Source organism: Trichomycterus rosablanca, chromosome 14 (assembly GCF_030014385.1).
Source record: "Trichomycterus rosablanca isolate fTriRos1 chromosome 14, fTriRos1.hap1, whole genome shotgun sequence".
Classification (NCBI taxonomy): domain Eukaryota; kingdom Metazoa; phylum Chordata; class Actinopteri; order Siluriformes; family Trichomycteridae; genus Trichomycterus; species Trichomycterus rosablanca.
Genome location: NC_086001.1, coordinates 12339772 through 12358177, shown reverse-complemented (window position 1 = coordinate 12358177; position 18406 = coordinate 12339772). Strand labels below are relative to the sequence as shown.

Below are 18406 nucleotides of genomic sequence, written 5' to 3'. Positions count from 1 at the left end.
TAGAATTAAGCCAAAATAGCTAGTAAAAGAAACCGTGTGACTGAGGAAAAAATAAAGTCAACTTGGCTACAATATTTATTTTAAAAAAATTGACAGAATCCTGGACTCTGGGCTGCAGTCCTTCATGTGTGATATATTCCAGACTGCTCTACTCGTTATTCACAACTCTCAGCAAAGTTCATATAGAAGCACTTCAACCTACAGCCCCCCCTTCCCCCCCCCCCCCCCCCCCCAACACACACACACACACACACACACACACAGGGCTACGCAAGCCAGGAGGAATTGATTTTGCACTCAGAAGTATTGGTATGATATACACATTCCACTCAGTGATAACAGAGCAATTCCAGCTGCCAGCACTGCAGCAGCAAACCAGAAATACAGCCCAACTGCAGCCTTGCTGTTTAATAATAGAAAATCAAGAGGTGCCAAAGCTGCTAACAGAACATTCATCTGCAGAGGGAACAAGGAGGGAGGGACGGAGGGAGATAAAGTCAGGGATCATGACAAAGGTGAAGAAATATAAACTGACCATGGACAAGAAGGCTTCATGTACACCGATCAGGCAGAACAGTATGACCACTGAAAGGTGAAGTGAATAACACTGATTATCTCTTCATCACGGCACCTGTTAGTGGGTGGGATATATTAGGCAGCAAGTGAACATTTTATCCTCAAAGCTGATGTGTTAGAAGCAGAAAAAATGGACAAGAGTAAAGATTTGAGCTAGCTGACAAGGGCCAAATTGTGATGGCCAGACGACTGGGTCAGAGCATCTCCAAAACTGCAGCTCTTGTGGGGTGTTCCCGATCTGCAGTGGTCAGTATCTATCAAAAGTGCTCCAATGAGGAGTAGTGGTAAACCGGCGACACGGTCATGGGCGGCCAAGGCTTATAGATGGACGTGGAAAGCAAAGGCTGGCCCGTGTGGTCCGATCCAACAGACGAGCTACTGTAGCTCAAACTGCTGAAGAAGTTAATGCTGGTTCTGATAGAAAGGTGTCAGAATACACAGTGCATCACAGTTTGTTGTGAATGGGGCAGCAAAAGGGGGACCAACACAATATTAGGAAGGTGGTCATAATGTTATGCCAATTCGGTGTATGTCTTTAATGATTATAGAAACATCAGTTTTGGATATTAATCTTCTATAGGTACATTAACATTTATTTTACACATTCTATACAAGCAATGTTTTCTGCTGAAGAAGCAGAAGCTTAGTTTGAGGAGAAGCTTTATGTTGTACTAAGCAGTTTATGCCCCATTCTCACCTCTGGTCATGAACTATAAGCAATGACTGAAAGTGTTAGGTGGAAGTAAATAAAAACGGCACAGCTGAAGTTTCTTTGCCAGTTCTCTGGGCTTACTTTTCATGCTAGGAGAGAAAAGCTAGGAGCTGCAGGTCCTACAAATTGGCAGGGGCCGGATAAACTGTGGTGGATGTATCACAAGAATAACCCCTGGTTAGCTTCTGCTAAAGCAATTTTAGGAACTTCCCACTGTGTAGAAATCGCAGAGCAGATCCAGCACTCACTGAAGGGATTATAATGCCCAGCTGGCCTGGGATTGCCTGAGGACACCTTACAAAAAGCTAAAATCTGTGGATGAGGATAAAAAATCTGGGCTGGGCTACTTCACATAGGTACATTGAGGTGCAAATAGGGTCATGCAAGATTTTTAATCAAGTCAAGTCAAATGTATTTGTATAGCGCTTTTAACAATAGACCTTGTCTCAGAGCAACTTTACAGAATGCAGGACCGACAGACCAAACACCCCTGTTGAGCACGCCAAGGGCAACAGTGGCAAGAAAAAAACAGACCTACATCTTCCTTGGTGGCCTTTATACATTTATTATTATTATTATTATTATTATTAGTAGTAGTAGTAGTAGTAGTAGTAGTAGTAGTAGTATTTTTAACAAATGTTGATTGTCAAATATTTTAATCATTTTATTATTTTATTATCTTGAGCTACTTAATTTGATGTCGCCATTAATTGTCATTTGCTTGATTTATGTACAAACAATAATAATAAAATCGATGTATTGGAATTATAACATTCTATTAACAAATAAATACAAAATTCTTACATAAAGAGATTTTTACACATTTTTTTTTATAAATGAGGACAGTTTCAAAGTAGCTATATGATCACACACACCTTCACATACAGATTTTTTTTACTGAGCAAAGACTAAGGTGGCATTCTTTAAAACAATACTGCAACTATGCCATGCCTTAAAAAAATTCATCACAGCTCACTCACAGAGCACTCATCGCCAACCACAAGTGAACCCAAAATTAATACCCGTTTCAGCTCAGCCCTTTTCTTCAAGCTGGCCAGCCAGCTTTTATCACATGACAGCAAGGGACAGACTGACAAGAATCAGGAACAATGAGACGAGAAATAATGGAGATTGGTGTGTGACTCCGTGCGCGATTCGGATCTCCATATGAACCTGCCTTTTGCAGGTGAAAAAGAAGCATCCGGCTACTACACATGTATCGGAGGGGGCGTGTGTTAGTCAAGGTCCTCCTCGATCAGTAGCAGCAGAGAAAATAAAGAAATGAGATCAGATAATTGGATACAACTAGATTGGGAGAAATTTGGGAAAATGAATAAAATACATTATCCCTCAGAGACCACTGGCATTTCTATCTATCTGGTGAAAAAAAGGGATTTGTCGGAGGAGACTGCCTAATCAGCCCATGACCCTACACAGACACATGTGACGTGAATGCAGAGATTTGAAAAGCAACAAATTATTAGACATGACTAAATAAAAAAGGTTTACATGGGTATAACTACTGTCAGTAAATTCGCACCTGTGTTTATTTGCTCCTGTGATGATGCTGTTTATTGCAGTGGGGTTTTTTTATTCATAGGATGTGTGTATAAATATGTGATGTTCACATTTTGTTGGGTCAAGCCTTCATCCTGTCCAAAAGCAGCTCAAGTCCAGAGCCAGCCATACATATTTCATTAATGCCATCTCTTCAGGGAAGTGAGAACTCTTCAGGGTCATGTGATGGGAGCGGGCGAGATGAGGGCAATCGATTGCTTTCAATCGTGACTCACATGAAACTCATACTAAGTGAAACCGAGCTGTAGACTTGCTATTTAGGAGCTCTAATTGACGCCTGAGGATTTTCTTTCTCTCACACTCAAACATCACTTTCTTTTTTTTCATCAGCATATATTTCTAGCTGGGTAGATCTGTGTTCTTTTTTTTTTTTTTATCAGGGAAGACAGTTAGAGACTATCACGTCTCTCCCAAAGGGGACGTTTCTGTCATTGGTAAGAACAACTACACGGATTGTATTTTATAACTCTTTTTTTATTCATTACAAGATTCTTTTCTTTCTGTAATCGAGTACACGTTGCTGCATTAGTGAATGTTCCTTGTATATTTAGACTGTGTAGGAATGTACGTGTGAAGAAATGAATGCATTCTAATAGTAATATTAAATAATAAATTATTGACTCACTGCCATTTGGTGGTCTGATGGTGGTTGGTTAGTTGGTCAACATAATCATCTTGATCAAGGAACCTGGACAATATAATCAGCCTGACTACAGTAGTTGGCCAGCATTACCGGCTTGTGTAAGGTGGTTGGGCAACATGACCAGCAAGACCAAGGTAGTTGGCCAGCATGACCAGGTCATTGATCTTGTAGTATTAACTACAAAGATTGACAAAGATTATTGACCCACATATTTATTTTGAGCAAGGCCAATAAGCATAAGATGGTCATCAATAATATAAATTACTTGATTAAGGTGACCAATCAACATAACCAAGGGGTCAACAATTATAAATAGTTTGGCAGTCTTAGCTAGAAATGGTGGCAAAAAGTGGGCTACTTCTTTGTAGCCCACTTTTTGCCACCATTTCTAGCTAAGAAATGGGCAGTCCAGAATCACAGGAGGGTCAAAGATTTGGAGTATTGAAACTCTAACATGAAGCTGCAAACAATTTAAAGTAAACCACTGATTAATTAATTAATACTTATAATCAGCACATTATTGATGTTTTCAAAACACTCAAAGCACCACATATTAGAGACATCTGTTAGAAAAAAACTCAACAATTTAAAACTGACTAACAAACTTAAGAAATCTAAAAATACTTTTGACAACATAGCAGCACTGAGTGTTCACCTATTATACTTTAGACTTAGATTGAAGAATCTAAAGCAAGGAATTTAAGATCATTCCTCAATACAGAATCTTCCTACAAAGGTCTGGGGACCAAGGCGCCCACAGCAAAGGTTTGATTTGTGCTAAAGAAAACACATTTGTGTTGATTAGACATACTGTATGTCAATGTTCTTGCTGAAGGATCAAAGCACAACTAATCTGCCCTGCATTGAATTTCACCTGAAGCCCATGATGTTCAGTTCAAAGGTTTCAGCCACATCCATTACTAAAATGATTATAAAATCAATTATTTAATCTAATTAAATGCTTCAAATTTTGTTGCAACAGTTTGGGGACTAAAAACATGGTTCGACAAGTATGATCCGGTGAAATCTTGTGGAAAGCCTTCCTAAAAAGTGGAGGCTGATACTACTGAAATTGTGAGGGCAACTTCATATTAATCTAAGGGGTGTGGTAGCTCCACTTTTACAACATTTCGACTATTAACCCGTTTTTAACCATCAACAATATTTCAGCCTATATTTCGATCATGGGATCCCGTGCTCCCACGGCCGATGACGCACACAGGGAAAACACCCACTGCGTTACTATAAAGGCGAGCTGACCGATCGCCACAATAGCTTGACCTGTATTTGGTAAAAACATCTGCTAAATGCCAGACATGTATATGTATTAACGCCTATGGTTTTGTCATAGGACATTTAACAAATTCATGGGAAGGTGTCCAAATACTTTTGAACATATAGCGTACATTTGTGTTGTGTTAATCAACCTCAAGTTTAAGTTTTGATACTTTCCTGGTTACTTTTCTGGTTTCTATAATAAAACTTATATTGAAATCTATTTTCTTTTTTCATTCGTCTCCAATAAGGCAGAAATCAAGCTAACTTGAGTGCAAAATTTGTTGGAGGTGTGAAAACACTCTCACACTTCTGAGCTGAGCTACAGAAAAAAAGAGGAAAAAAGTAGAAAGAGTGAACTAACACATGAAAGGGAGCAAAGACTAATGAAGAGGACAGGGAGTCCAACCGAGTTGGACTGGACTTCAAAGGCTCGTCTTTATGCACAGGACCTGGGCAGAAAAGAGGATAAGCAAGCCGATGGACAGGCCGAGACATTTAAATGTGTGAGTGAAAAGAGGGCAGGTGCAGTGTCATTCAGTAATGGGCAGACTGGAGGAGGGAACGGAATGTATGAAATGGAAATGTATCCAGAAATGTCTAGTTGCACAAGGATTCTTGACTACTATCTAGACAGGAGGATTTAAAGTCAGATTTAGATTTAGCTATTTCATCTAAACTTATTTCTAACGTGCGAGAAATCAAGCATACAGCCCGGAAATTTCCTTGAACAATGAACAATGAACAATGACAATAGAACAAACAATGAGAATAGAACAGGTTGTACTGTAAGTTCTGTGAGGTCTGTGGTTGTAAAGCGGACATGTCTAGGAGCAACAGCAGCTCAACCTTGTAGCAGTAGTCCACACAGATTCATTTGATGGGACTGCCATTTGCAGATGAGTGTATAAAATGACCTGGCAGGTTTTCAACACACACAACACGATAAGATTAAGTTGCACAATATCAAGCATTGGCTTGGCATAAAGCACACCATAAATGGATTTTTGAGCAGTGACAACAAGTTCTCTAAAGTAATAAATAACACTCATTACAGTATATTTAGACTTTTCTCCTCACCATCAAGTTAAATCTAAACTTTTGGAAAGCAGCCACAGCCCTGCTATGGAGTACAAAAATAATAATTAATTTGGCACAGTGTGCTAATGTGATAGCCTGCCACATCTGGAATCTCACCTGGCCAGATATCTAACAGGCACAATTGGCTGTGCCCAAAAAAGGGAGTGGGGAAAAAAATAGTAGCTTTAAATCAATTTTACACCCGACCAATAAGGATGCAGTTCAAATGCTAGCATAAACAAACAAGATGGAGGATAAAGTGTTGAAGACATCAGCGCTGTTAGCTGGTAAATTGTTGGAAATTTGTTAAATGATAAATCAGAGATATTCTTAATCCAATCCAAACATGAAAAAGGAGATTGGGACTAAACATGATGATATTCTAGCACAATTGTGTTCAGTTTACACCAACTAATAACTACAGTGGTACCTTGTAACTCGACGTCCCCTAAACTTGAAATATGTGAAACTGGAAGACCTTCATTGAAAAAATTGTACCCTTAAACTTCAATGTGTGTGCCATTTGTTCAGTGCTTGGCTTGAGGGTGTGGTAAAATGTAAATAAAGTGCAAATATAAAATGAATCTGTATCTGTTTAGCTGGATTAAACTTGTGTTATAGCTCGGGGTGCTGAGAAATTGTGAGAATCAGCTTTTCCGAGAGTCTAAAGCGCTTATCGTTAAAAAAAGCTTAACATGACTTGTAAAAATGTATGTATTAAAATAATGACATAGAAACACTAAATCTTACTGCTAATAAGTTCTCTCCACTAATGAAATTCCTTGCTTGTTGTTTTAGTACAATAAGTCACATTAAGCTTTGTATACCGCCACACTTCATAGGAAATAACGTTACAGCCAGCGCAAAAGCTATTGTAACGCTTCTTATGTGAATGCGCCCTTACTGAACTCGCTAAGGAATACGATATTCTAAGATCAAGCATCTCCACGATTAAGAAGCATAAGGAAACAATAAAGAAATAAAGGTAAAGTGCAGTTTTATTGTACTTTTTTGTTAATTTTTAACTGTTTTCAATTGTATTTCAGTGTTTTTATATTATATTTTTGTTAATTTCAGTGTATAAGTGTCAAAAACAACCACATTATTTTACATTAGCCTAAAATATATGCAGTTTTACAGAACCATGGAATGCATTAACAGGTTTTTCATACATCCTTATAGGAAAAAATACCCTGAAACTCAACGTCTTTCAAGGTACCGCTGTTATCTAAATTGTGCAATGTATAAATGTAAAATAAAAAAAATTGGATTGGCTGACTGGTGTCCAAAAACTTTTAGCAACATACTGTATTCTAATAATGCTATTTACATAAAGATGTTGGGTATAAATATTACACACAAGCTTAAGCCCATCTGTGAGTTATATTAGGCTTCAGGTAATGTAATTCCAGATGCAGAGTACATATGCATCATAATGTGCACACTTACTCTGTGTGTGTGTGTGTGTGTGTGTAAGCTCATCTGTTTCAGCAATCAGATAAATTGCAAATGCAAAAATAACTCGGACCCAAACATAGCGCCATTGCCCGAGAGAACCATTTTCCGTTTATGTGAAGCGTGCCATGCAGTACATACAGATCCATATTCTGTGTCATCTGTGAAACACAACCAGCTGCGCTAACTGCATTATGGGTTAATTACAGTTACACCGGGCCGACGTGTAAACAGGAAGATGCATTGTTAAGAGGTTCATTTGTCTCTAATGTGTCCCTATTATGGTCAAAGAGTTAAGAACCATGCCATGCTGGCGACCATTACACCATCCCATTGATATGATTATGGAAACATTATCAAATAAGCACTATGCTACCTGGCACCACTGGTCTGCAGCCACTGGCACCAATAAAACCTTGATTATGATGAAGGCGGAGAGAAAGTTTGAAGACTAAAGAAAGTATCTGGTTCCTAATGAGCCTGGCTAGCGTTTAGCGTAAACCAACCTTGGCATAACAAGTTTGATTATGCTAATTAGGGCAGCTTGTTTGTATGATGATAAACTGGTAAGACTGCATCCTTCACAATGGTATTTAGAAACTTGTGAACTAACTTTTTGGCAGGGCTCTGCGCTACCCTCACATCCTCGAAACTGGCATCTACTATTCCTTTGTCCTGGTCTCCCTCAGACCCTTGAGCGCACTCGAAGAGCTCATTCCTCCACACATAGCTCAAGTGTTTTTGCCTTAACCTCAAAGTGCTGACCAAGCCAGTGAAGGTGCTACAGGCCCTGTGCCAGCTATCCTGATACTCCACTAGAACGGAACTCATCATCCGTTGTCTGCAGCTAAAAAAGGCAACACCTTGCTCACTGCTTGAATGATTCACACCATATGGTGCCGATCTGGACCGCCAAATAGGTCTGCCAAGGAGTCAGGCAATTAATTCCAACACAGGGATGAAGGGCACATGTGACATTTGGTGTAAGACAGTGTGAGACATCATTTATTGAAATTTCTCACCTTTAGAGGCACATGTCAATTTAATTGTTTTGGGTTTTAAAGACTGTAGTCACACAAGCAGTTCGTGGTTTGTAAAATAGGCGGATAAGGAATCTGAGTGTCCCAGGCTGAAGGTTGTACCCAGTTTCCTCAGGATTCCCACAACAGTCCAAAAACATGAAAGTAAGCTACTAGAAAGGGCTACTTCAAAGTAAATAAGAAGGTGTAGCACTGTCGCCTCACAGCAAGAAGGTCCCAGGTTCGATCCCCAGGTAGAGTGGTCTGGGTCCTTTCTGTGTGGAGTTTGCATGTTCTCCCCATGTCTGTGTGGGTTTCCTCCGGGTGCTCCGGTTCCTTTTCACAGTCCAAAGACATGCAAGTGAGATGAATTGTAGATACAAAATTGTCCATGACTGTGTTTGACATTGAACTTGAACTGATGAATCTTGTGTAACCAGTAACTACCTGTCCTGTCATAAATGAAACCAAAGTGTCTAAAACATGACATTAAAATCTTAATAAATAAATAAATAAGTAGGTCAATTTGTGATGCCTCGTGATGGACTGACCAGGCTGTATTACTACCATGTGCCCATTGTTTCTCTATCCGTCTATTTTACAAACCACAAACTGTGTGACGACAGTTTTCAAAAGCCAAAACAAGTAAATCCACATGTGTATCTAAAAGTGAGGAATTTTAATAAATCATAGCATTATGTTGCACATTATTATGTTCAGCATTATGTTCAGTTCTTGCACAACAAATATGGTTTACTTTAATTTGCTTCTATTTTTTAAATTATAATTAAGTTTGTATTTTTATTTTTAAAATTTACTACATACTACATTTTCTAAATTTTTAATATAACTATATATTACTATATATATACAGTATATATACAGTGTATCACAAAAGTGAGTACACCCCTCACATTTCTGCAAATATTTTATTATATCTTTTCATGGGACAACACTGACAAAATGACACTTTGACACAATGAAAAGTAGTCTGTGTGCAGCTTATATAACAGTGTAAATTTATTCTTCCCTCAAAATAACTCAATATACAGCCATTAATGTCTAAACCACCGGCAACAAAAGTGAGTACACCCCTTAGTGAAAGTTCCTGAAGTGTCAATATTTTGTGTGGCCACCATTATTTCCCAGAACTGCCTTAACTCTCCTGGGCATGGAGTTTACCAGAGCTTCACAGGTTGCCACTGGAATGCTTTTCCACTCCTCCATGACGACATCACGGAGCTGGCGGATATTCGAGACTTTGCGCTCCTCCACCTTCCGCTTGAGGATGCCCCAAAGATGTTCTATTGGGTTTAGGTCTGGAGACATGCTTGGCCAGTCCATCACCTTTACCCTCAGCCTCTTCAATAAAGCAGTGGTCGTCTTAGAGGTGTGTTTGGGGTCATTATCATGCTGGAACACTGCCCTGCGACCCAGTTTCCGGAGGGAGGGGATCATGCTCTGCTTCAGTATTTCACAGTACATATTGGAGTTCATGTGTCCCTCAATGAAATGTAACTCCCCAACACCTGCTGAACTCATGCAGCCCCAGACCATGGCATTCCCACCACCATGCTTGACTGTAGGCATGACACACTTATCTTTGTACTCCTCACCTGATTGCCGCCACACATGCTTGAGACCATCTGAACCAAACAAATTAATCTTGGTCCCATCAGACCATAGGACATGGTTCCAGTAATCCATGTCCTTTGTTGACATGTCTTCAGCAAACTGTTTGGGGGCTTTCTTGTGTAGAGACTTCAGAAGAGGCTTCCTTCTGGGGTGACAGCCATGCAGACCAATTTGATGTAGTGTGCGACGTATGGTCTGAGCACTGACAGGCTGACCCCCCACCTTTTCAATCTCTGCAGCAATGCTGACAGCACTCCTGCGCCTATCTTTCAAAGACAGCAGTTGGATGTGACGCTGAGCACGTGCACTCAGCTTCTTTGGACGACCAACGCGAGGTCTGTTCTGAGTGGACCCTGCTCTTTTAAAACGCTGGATGATCTTGGCCACTGTGCTGCAGCTCAGTTTCAGGGTGTTGGCAATCTTCTTGTAGCCTTGGCCATCTTCATGTAGCACAACAATTCGTCTTTTAAGATCCTCAGAGAGTTCTTTGCCATGAGGTGCCATGTTGGAACTTCAAGTGACCAGTATGAGAGAGTGTGAGAGCTGTACTACTAAATTGAACACACCTGCTCCCTATGCACACCTGAGACCTAGTAACACTAACAAATCACATGACATTTTGCAGGGAAAATGACAAGCAGTGCTCAATTTGGACATTTAGGGGTGTAGTCTCTTAGGGGTGTACTCACTTTTGTTGCCGGTGGTTTAGACATTAATGGCTGTATATTGAGTTATTTTGAGGGAAGAATAAATTTACACTGTTATATAAGCTGCACACAGACTACTTTTCATTGTGTCAAAGTGTCATTTTGTCAGTGTTGTCCCATGAAAAGATATACTTAAATATCTGCAGAAATGTGAGGGGTGTACTCACTTTTGTGATACACTGTATATATTATAGTACTAATTACTACGTGGCCAAGCAGTCACAAAAGCATTTTACTGCCAGCTGTACTGTGTATCAGCCAAAAATGGTTGGTAGCAAGCTAACAAACTTGCTAACCAAAGCCAGTAAAAATGCTAAAGTCAGCTTAGTTTTAGACTATTTACCTCAAACTCCTACTTATTTATGTACAGTGCTGGCCAAAAGTATTGGCACCCCTGCAATTCTGTCAGATAATACTCAATTTCTCAGTACTCAATACTCAATCTTCATTTATTTTGCTTGCAATGAAAAAACACAAAAGAGAATGAAAAAAAAGTCAAATCAATTATCATTTTACACAAAACTCAAAAAATGGGCCGGACAAAAGTATTGGCACCCTCAGCCTAATACTTGGTAGCACAACCTTTAGACAAAATAACTGCGAACAACCGCTTCCGGTAACCATCAATGAGTGTCTTACAATGCCCTGCTGGAATTTTAGACCATTCTTCTTTGGCAAACTGCTCCAGGTCCCTGAGATTTGAAGGGTGCCTTCTCCAAACTGCCATTTTGAGATCTCTCCACAGGTGTTCTATGGGATTCAGGTCTGGACTCATTGCTGGCCACTTTAGAAGTCTCCAGTGCTTTCTCTCAAACCATTTTCTAGTGCTTTTTGAAGTGTGTTTTGGGTCATTGTCCTGCTGGAAGACCCATGACCTCTGAGGGAGACCCAGCTTTCTCACACTGGGCCCTACATTATGCTGCAAAATTTGTTGGTAGTCTTCAGACTTCATAATGCCATGCACACGGTCAAGCAGTCCAGTGCCAGAGGCAGCAAAGCAACCCCAAAACATCAGGGAACCTCCGCCATGTTTGACTGTAGGGACCGTGTTCTTTTCTTTGAAGGCCTCGTTTTTTTTCCTGTAAACTCTATGTTGATGCCTTTTCCCAAAAAGCTCTACTTTTGTCTCATCTGACCAGAGAACATTCTTCCAAAACGTTTTTGGCTTTCTCAGGTAAGTTTTGGCAAACTCCAGCCTGGCTTTTTTATGTCTCTGGGTCAGAAGTGGGGTCTTCCTGGGTATCCTACCATAGAGTCCCTTTTCATTCAGACGCCGACGGATAGTACGGGTTGACACTGTTGTACCCTCGGACTGCAGGGCAGCTTGAACTTGTTTGGATGTTAGTCGAGGTTCTTTATCCACCATCCGCACAATCTTTCGTTGAAATCTCTCGTCAATTTTTCTTTTCCGTCCACATCTAGGGAGGTTAGCCACAGTGCCATGGGCTTTAAACTTCTTGATGACACTGCGCACGGTAGACACAGGAACATTCAGGTCTTTGGAGATGGACTTGTAGCCTTGAGATTGCCCATGCTTCCTCACAATTTTGCTTCTCAAGTCCTCAGACAGTTCTTTGGTCTTCTTTCTTTTCTCCATGCTCAATGTGGTACACACAAGGACACAGGACAGAGGTTGAGTCAACTTTAATCCATTTTAACTGGCTGCAAGTGTGATTTAGTTATTGCCACCACCTGTTATGTGCCACAGGTAAGTAACAGGTGCTGTTAATTACACAAATTAGAGAAGCATCACATGATTTTTCAAAGGGTGCCAATACTTTTGTCCACCCCCTTTTTTATGTTTGGTGTGGAATTATATCCAATTTGGCTTTTTGACAATTCTTTTTGTGGTTTTCCATTGAAGACAAATTAAATGAACATTTTAATATCAAAGCATTTGTAATTGCAATCATTTTCTGGAAGAAATTGAGTATTATCTGACAGAATTGCAGGGGTGCCAATACTTTTGGCCAGCACTGTAAGTACTTTCAGTCAGGGCAACAGGGTAACTTCAAGTTTAACGTGTTTACAATAGTATTTTATCTAAAAATGTGTTTAATATAAACAATACACATGATTTTCTACTCTGAAGGTCATGTTATGGCAGTTTATGCTAAACTCTATGCCCAAGAGTACAATATGTGGACATGTGACCATGCGCTTATTGAACATTACAACCCCCTCCTTTACACTATTGGGAAGGCTGTGTCTGGGCTCATTTAATTAAAAGAGCATTTGTAGGGTCAGGTTCTAACGGATGAGAAGGCCTGGCTTGCAATCAATGTTCTAATTTATTCCAAAAGTGTTTAATGGGGTTGAGTTTAGGACCCCAGGCCACTGGAGTTCTTAACCAACCATGTCTATATGTGCATTTCTTTCTCCAGGAAGGGGCAGTCATGCTAAACCTGAAAAGAACCTTTTTCCAGCTGTAGCCATAATATTGAAAGAATGTCATTTCTTTTATCGTATTGCTTGTATACACATAAACACATTGTGGTTCTGTCTAAAACCTAGTGAGCTCTCTATATATACGCATTTTACATCATTCTAGGTGCGCTCCTGAAAAGAAGGCTTTTTAAATTCTTTAGATGCCTTAAAATGCTGCCTAATGAGGTGCCTTAATTCGAAGCTATAAACTGACTAAATGCTGAGGGAGCATCTGATGCTTCCTTATCGGTGAAGGCAATCCCAGCATTCAGAAGCAGCACAACTTTTCTCACCAAAAAATTACATTAAAATCTTATTAGAATCATCTCTAGTGAGGTTGAAACTTTTCTACTTTCAGACAGACCCATAGAGTAAAATCTTTTCTGTACTTAAGGTCTTGGGTTCGATTCCCAGGTGGAGCGGTCGGGGTCCTTTCTGTATGGAATTGGTGGTTATCTTGCACTTTCCAAAGACATGCAGTCAGCTTAATTGGAAATACTACGGTCCCCCTAGGTATGAGTGTGTGTGTGTGTGTGTTTGCCCTGTGATGGACTGGTGACCTGTTCATGATGTTTCCAGTGAATCAGACCTACTGTGACCCTGAATAAAATAAAGCGGTGGTAAATCAGACAATGGAATGAAGGAGAAACAACCGGGGAATTCTAGATGGTTTTCAGTTCTTTTTCGTGTCACTGTACTTTTTGTTGTTCTAATAAAAGACTAAAGTATATGTAGCTGAATAATTATCCTCTGTCAATAGTGACCTTTTGTAGTCTAACAGTGTGTCATCCGGCAAGTCTGTGTGGATGCAGCAGAGCAAAAGTAGTCAGCTTCTTTGTAAAGACATAATCGTGAAGAAGTCTAGTTGTTATATTTATACATTCTGAGCTTTATAGCAAATTTTCTGCTAATAACTTAAGCAAGTATAATGTTTACGACGACTGTGGTACCGCGAATATTTTATTTTAAACTTCATTAGTGGCCCCTGTGTAGCTTAACATGCAGAGACAGAGATGTTACATAATTGTCCTGCAGATGTGGAGAAGGAAAGTAATGATGGTTTCTGCTGCTAAATCTATTGCTGATTTGAACTGCATTGCAGGTTTTATGCTGGATTTTTGCAGCTCTGTATATGCAGGGTAGTTATGGTCCAAAAATAATTTAGATTAAATGTCGTATTAAAGTATAGAAATATAGTATTTCCACTAACATTTGCCATGTTTTAAATACAAGACAGACCAGTATGTAGTAGCAGAAACTACATCAGACCAGTAAGCACAAAATGCTGTATTTTTTTAAGGACCTTTGGATTTTTGCAGCTAATGGTCTTGGATGGCTACCTTGGATCTATCAATATTGAATCTTTTTTTGTTGTTGTCTTTTTTTTTGTGTCTTTTTAAATGGAAACCAAATGAATCCAGAGAGTGAGGAACATTTTTGCCTAGCAATTTCCTCATAACAATTGATTTTCTTTTTGCCAGAAAATTTTTCTCATTTCACATACACTGATCAGCTCCACTTACCATATAGAAGCACTTTGTAGTCCTACAATTACTGACTGTAGTCCATCTGTTTCTCTACATTACATTTAGCCTGCTTTCACCCTGTTCTTCAATGGTCAGGACCCCCACAGGACCACCACAGAGCAGGTATTATTTAGGTGGTGGATCATTCTCAGCACTGCAGTGACACTGACATGGTGGTGGTGTGTTAGTGTGTGTTGTGCTGGTATCAAACACAGCAGTGCTGCTGGAGTTTTTAAATACCGTGTCCACTCACTGTCCACTCTATTAGACACTCCTACCTGTTTGAGTTGTTCATCTTCTAGACCTTCATCAGTGGTCAAAGGACGCTGCCCAAGGGGCGCTGTTAACTTGATATTTTTGGTTGGTGGACTATTCTCAGTCCAGCAGTGACAGTGAGGTGTTTAAAAACTCCATCGGCGCTGCAGTGACTGATCCACTCACTAACACACCACCACCATGTCAGTGTCACTGCAGTGCTGAGACTGATCCACCAACCAAATAATACCTGCTCTGTAGTGGTCCTGTGGGAGTCCTGACCATTGAAGAACAGCATGAAAGGGGGCTAACAAAACAGGCAGAGAAACAGATGGACTACAGTCAGTAATTGTAGAACTATAAAGTGCTTCTATATGGTAAGTGGAGCTGATAAAATGGACAGTGAGTGTAGAAACAAGGAGGTGGTTTTAATGTTATGGCTGATTAGTGTATATCAAATCCAGATTTTATCACTCAATCTGAGCAAAGGTTTTCATTCAAAATAGTGTATCCTAATTTGTATCCTAAAAAGCTTTAGATAAGAGAGGGAGGACTTGATTTGTAATGATATTAATGGGAAAGGACAGTGCTTGTGTGTGTGTATGAGAGAGAGAGAGAGAGGGAGAGAGAGAGAGAGGGGAGAGAGAGAGAGGGTGGGAAGTGAGAGGACTTTTTTTACACCTCACTGCCTTGGCTAATGGATGCATTTCATTAGACTGGCTAGGAAAAGGGCTTCTCTCAATGTGAAGCGGAGCACTGCATTATTAATTTATTGAGGTTTGTTTGTGACCTCTAGCATGCATACACAAACTGTATTCATGATTACCAACACACACACACACACACACACACACACTTCATCTGAAATTCATCCAAATGTCAACTTTACACTTTGTTAAGATGGTTAACAAAATGTGAAATAAAAGGAAGAGTTCATGCCTGGTGATCAGCATTTTTGCTGTGTTGTTTATACCACTATTATTAATATTTATTTATGTATTTATTAGGATTTTACCAGAACGTTTTACACACTTTGGTTACATTCATAACAGGAATGGTAGTTACTCATTACACAAGATTCATCAGTTCATGTTTTTAATGTCAAACACAGTTACACAATTTAGTATCTCCTATTCACCTCATTTGCATGTTTTTGGACTGTGGGAGGAAACAGAAGCTCCTGAAGGAAACCCACACAGACACGGGGAAAACATGCAAACTCCAGACAGAAAGGACCCGGACCGCTCCACCTGGGAATCAACCCAGGACCTTCTTATTGTAAGGTGACAATGCTACCCACCAAGCCACCCCTATTTTTGGTCTGGTTAGAAGTAAATATCTAAATTATCCCACTATTTAGTATATAGTATAGCGTTTGGGATGCAGCAGCTCTCCCCTGCTCTGTTTACAGCCTGACATATGGATATATTATGAGTAATTCATTTATTTTTATATTCTTTTTTCCCCGCCAAGCCCTGGCAGCTGTACATATATTTCTACATGCAGAACGATTGTGGGTAATATTACCAAGTTAGCTTTATTTAATGTTGCCTAAATACCTCAGGAGTGTATGGGTAGTAAGTCAGCTGCCTTAGCTTTGGTATTTAGCAACAGTAGTGCAGTTGTCAGTATTACCATAAATATGTTGCTCCCAGCTCAGGGTTAATCTCAAACTTTGTGCCAGTAGTGCTTTGTTTTGTTAGGACCTGAACGGATTGCAATTATTAAGGAAACAATAAATTCCCTGTTTTATCGGTTGTCCCAGGTACAACGTTAAGGTATCTGTGAGAGCTTAGGCGGAATAATTAGGATTAGGAATGCCTTTAATACTCTGTTCCTCCTAAGAAACAATACATTAGCTAGTTATTGCAATTACACTTTTAGCATTTTATGAATTATGTATTTAGACACTGACAGTAGCCAAACGCATCCCATTGCACATTGCGGCTGTCTCAGAAGAAAAATGAACACCATGTTGGTGGTAGCTTACAATCGGGTTAGTTCCTTCAACAATAAGTTTATATAATTTGACAAGACACGCTTCAGAAGTGAGAAAACACCAAGATGTTTTGTGCACAATCCTTGGCTTTACCCTCCTACAACCACCCTGTCATTTGCTTCCTTTTCCTTCTTGTATTCTTTATCAGGTTTTCTCACTCAACATCAGGCTGGAAGTGCAGTTTTGTAAATCCAGCCAGCAGATCAAAGTCTAAAATACATGCTCTAATAGCTGTCACCCGCCCACCAGCTTCGGTAAAAGGAGAATGAAAAAGAGAGGAAGCACATGTGTTCGCTCCAGCAGCATCCACACCACCCGGATTAATCACAGAACTTGTCATTTTTACAACGAACATGCATTCGAGGTGATGTGAGCAAATTTTAAGGGCAGAAATGTTTGTAATGTTAAGCAAATACAGGCTGTCAGTAAAAAAATACTACTGTCTGTGGTACAACTGACTAAATAAAAAAAGCTTTCAACCAATCAGGCTAAATAAAATCCCTCTAAAAGGCATTCAGATTTGGATCCTTAACTTTACTTGAATTTTCAACAAATAGAACTGTAAGAAAAATAAGAACATAGGAACATTAGGCTAGATTTTATTGGTGTAACAAGGTCGTGCCTCTCTACTGAAGCACAAGGTAACACCCCGTACCAGCATGAATTAAAAATAAGTCCAAATGCAAATGCGGTAGAACAGTAGAACAATACTGTGGCTCAAAAGCCACTAACAAAAAAGAGGACAATCACAAATAAAAGCAATGACCAAAATAACAAAAACATGTAAAACACAGAAAACATCCACAGCCCTCAATGTGGATTGAACAGGGATAAAGCAGAACTGACAACTGGTTGTTACGATATGAGAGGGTAACATAGTGTCTGCGACAACCCAGTTCTCAGAAAAAAGATAGGGAACCCTAAACACAAGTGAACCATGAACAGTAAGCCCACTACCATCATCAGGCACAGCCCTTGCCCAGTGTTGTTTTACTATGTGGGGACCACTATAGAAAAGGTTTTGTCACACCGCATTTGGGGCAGCTTGCTTGTCCAGGGTGATACTGCCACAAGGCAAGCTGAGTTTCCGAATAATAAATAATGGATGCTGACATTTCATGCCAGTAGAAAACCAGACCAGACCTAGTCTGACATCATGGTTTCACAGGGAAAAGTAGGTTTACCAAACAGTGGACCTGACAAGTCTAAAAGAGAGAAACCGTGTTATATAGAAACACTTCCACCTGGAGCAAATTAACACTGAATAAGGCAATTACGACACATCAAAAGGAACCGACACATCAATCACCCGAGCCTTCATGGCCTACCTGACTGCTAAAATCTTCCAGCAACTGAGCCAAGTAACAATGAGACCTCATTTAAACAGAATTGTAAGGAATTCTACATTTACCTAAATATATGTTATGAGTATTTCATTGATTTCAAACCCTGTTATAAAACCTGACAACTTTGTTGACCACAAGCAGTGGTGGAGCCAGACAATTTTCATTTTCATTGC

At 39.8% G+C, this 18406-nt stretch overlaps 1 protein-coding gene across 28 annotated transcripts in view; it reads right to left on the bottom strand.

Annotated features, from left to right (window-relative positions):
* LOC134326035 (neurexin-1a-like) overlaps window positions 1-18406 on the bottom strand; it is a 482010-nt gene that overhangs the window by 136686 nt on the left and 326918 nt on the right. The window lies entirely within an intron of this gene.